The following is a 2,470-nucleotide window of genomic DNA, read 5'->3' as shown; positions in this document are numbered from 1 at the left end:
TTTGCTCAAAGGGTTTATTGATTCTTCAGGGGAAATGGCCCAGGGCTCAAAGAGTTCAGGGGTTTCCTCCAGTGATGACCATCTCCTCCTGCCACTGGAGAGGAAAATGGACACTGGTCCTTCCAACCCTAAAAGACCAACCCCAGAAGGTGACCTCTGGAGCCCACTGGGCCATGGCTGGGCTTTGTCTCCAGCCCTGTCCCTGCAGGCACAGCTCACCTAGGCATCCAGAGAGGCAGCCAGGCGCTTCTGCCGCAGGAGAGCCCGCAGCTCTTCAGCCACAGGGGGCTGGGGACAAGGGCAGCGTTAGAGACACACTGGGGGCACCAGGCTGCACTGGGAGGCAGGGGAGAGCAGGGGGGCCTTGGGGAAGGGGCTGTGGCAGCAATGGGGTGCAGGAGCTGCTGTGCTGCTGCCCAGAAGCACTGGGCTCCTGGCCAAGAGCCACAGCTGGGGCAGGGGCTGCGTCCTGGCTCATCCAGGGGGTCCTGGGGTGACAGGGATGGGAATGCAGCAGGGCCCTGGGCAAAGGCTTCCCTGGGGTGCAGCCCTGGGGCAGGGCATTGTCTGGGCTGTCAGGAGGGGTGCACTGGGCTGTGCTGGGATAGACTGGGATGGCCTGGGCTGTGGTGGCCATGCAATGGGAGGGTCTGGCACCGGCAGAACTTGTGGTACCTACCAGAGGCGTCTCCAGGACCGCGACATTGTCTAAATCCAACTGCAGAGAGACCAGGAGACCTCACTGGTCACTGGGATGTCCCCAGTGCCAGCAAAGGATGGAGGGACACCACTGCCCCCCAATTCCCTGAGGGGATGCCCTGCAATGCCAGCAGCCCACTCACCTCCCGCAGATCATCTTGGGTTCCTTCCAGGAGTGCCTGGAAAGGAGAACAAAGGCTGGGTCCGGACTGGACCTTGTGGGGCTAGAGTGACACACAGGTGCAGGGAGCAGGGTGCAGGCAGAGGGATGGGAATTCAGGGCCTCCAAGGAGATCTGTTTGAGGTGGGGGGAGACCCAGAGACACTGATCTGGGGTCAATTGAGGGCCCGGGGGACAGGGCTGGGGGTGTGGAAGGAGCAGGGTGTGAGGTACAGGGGAGGAGAAAGGAATTGAGGTGTAGGGACATGGGAGTGCAAGGGAGGGGCTTGGTGGGGACAGAAGAATGAGGACAGGTGGGGACAAAACCAACAGTACTGGGAGATGGTGTGGGAGTGGGGGGTGAGTCAGGGAATTGTACAGGGGGACCCCTTTTCAGTGGCCAGGAAGAAAGACAAAGGATTGAGGGGGGCATGGAAGGAAAGGCCTCAGGAATGGTCAGTGGGAGGGCACCTGGGGACCCTGAATGGGACACAGAGGAGGGACCAAAAGGGTGCGAAGGGAGGCCAGAAAGGGCAGGATGTGGGGACAGCATTTGGCCGGTGCCTCACCTTGGCCTGTGCCGGGGGGCACAGCAGGATGGAGAAGAGCAGGGCCACGCTGAGCACAGCCACCTTCATCTTCCTCTGGCTCTGGGCAGCGCTGCCTGAGGCTGCAGCAGGTGAGGAGCACCTTTATCCCTGCCGGGACTCCTCCCTGCACCCTCCCTGCCAGCCCCCAGGCCAAAGCCCGGCTTGGCACAGCCCCCAGCCCTGGCCACAAGCCCAGCCCTGGCACAGAGCCCATCCCACCCCACCTGTGGCACGGATCCAGCCCCCTTGCCCGGCATCCCTCCAGCTTCCTGCACAGGGCAGCTGCCCCTGGAAGGGCCCAGGCACCTGTGGGGCTAAGGGGGGCAGCCAGGGAGCCAAAGGCACCTGGGGACCCTGTGGGGACAACCCCCAGTCCAACACAATCCATCCTCCAACAGCCCCCAGTGCCAGATCCCCCATCTCCTGCTGCCTCTCCCCTCCCAGAGCTTTCCCTGGGGGACACCCCAGAGCGGAGCCCGGCCCCAAACCCAAGATGTGGGAGAACAAGGGGAACAAGGGACACGTGATCAGGTAGCTGATTGGCATCTCAGTCACTGCAGACACTGGGGAGCACTGAGCAACGCTGATCACCTACAGACAAGGCTGAGGGCTGGGGAACGGCTCAGCAGTGACAATTCCCACATCCACACCACCTGATATCCCTTTCTCCGCAGATGCCAAACCCGACCAAGCTCCATGCCCAGAGCACTGTCCAGAGGGGAATATGCCCTGCCCTGCCCCTCATCCTGTCACACCTGCAGCCACGGAGCCCTCCCAGAGCACCTGGGTCATGGCCCTGGCTCTGGGCCCAGGCCAGCACTGGCCCTGAGCAGGATGTGCCCATCCCAGGGACATGGGAAAGTGGGCACCTGTCCCCAGGCAGCCACTCGGAGCTAATTGGGGTAACAGAGGTGCCCTGTGAGGAGGAGGGGTGTTGGTGCCCTGCCAGCATCTCTGACAAGCCCTGTTTACCCAAGCCCTGAGGCACCAGGAGGACGTTCTGACATCTTGGGCTTTCCAG

At 62.5% G+C, this 2,470-nt stretch overlaps 1 long non-coding RNA gene across 2 annotated transcripts; it reads right to left on the bottom strand.

Moving 5' to 3' along the window:
- On the bottom strand, nt 1-1,520 carry LOC132087155 (uncharacterized). 2 transcript variants are annotated; one of them, XR_009420468.1, is made up of 5 exons: nt 1,429-1,520; nt 843-878; nt 680-718; nt 220-288; nt 1-128 (listed from the first exon to the last, which is right to left on the bottom strand). It is a non-coding gene; the product is annotated as an uncharacterized LOC132087155 (long non-coding RNA). The 2 variants fall into 2 exon arrangements; XR_009420469.1 differs by having other exon boundaries at nt 1-94.
- Nucleotides 1,521-2,470: the final 950 nt, after the last annotated feature.

The sequence above is a fragment of the Ammospiza nelsoni genome, unplaced genomic scaffold (assembly GCF_027579445.1).
Source record: "Ammospiza nelsoni isolate bAmmNel1 unplaced genomic scaffold, bAmmNel1.pri scaffold_105, whole genome shotgun sequence".
Classification (NCBI taxonomy): Eukaryota; Metazoa; Chordata; class Aves; order Passeriformes; family Passerellidae; genus Ammospiza; species Ammospiza nelsoni.
Note: the sequence above shows the minus strand (reverse complement) of the source record. Positions and strands in the feature narration are given on the sequence as shown.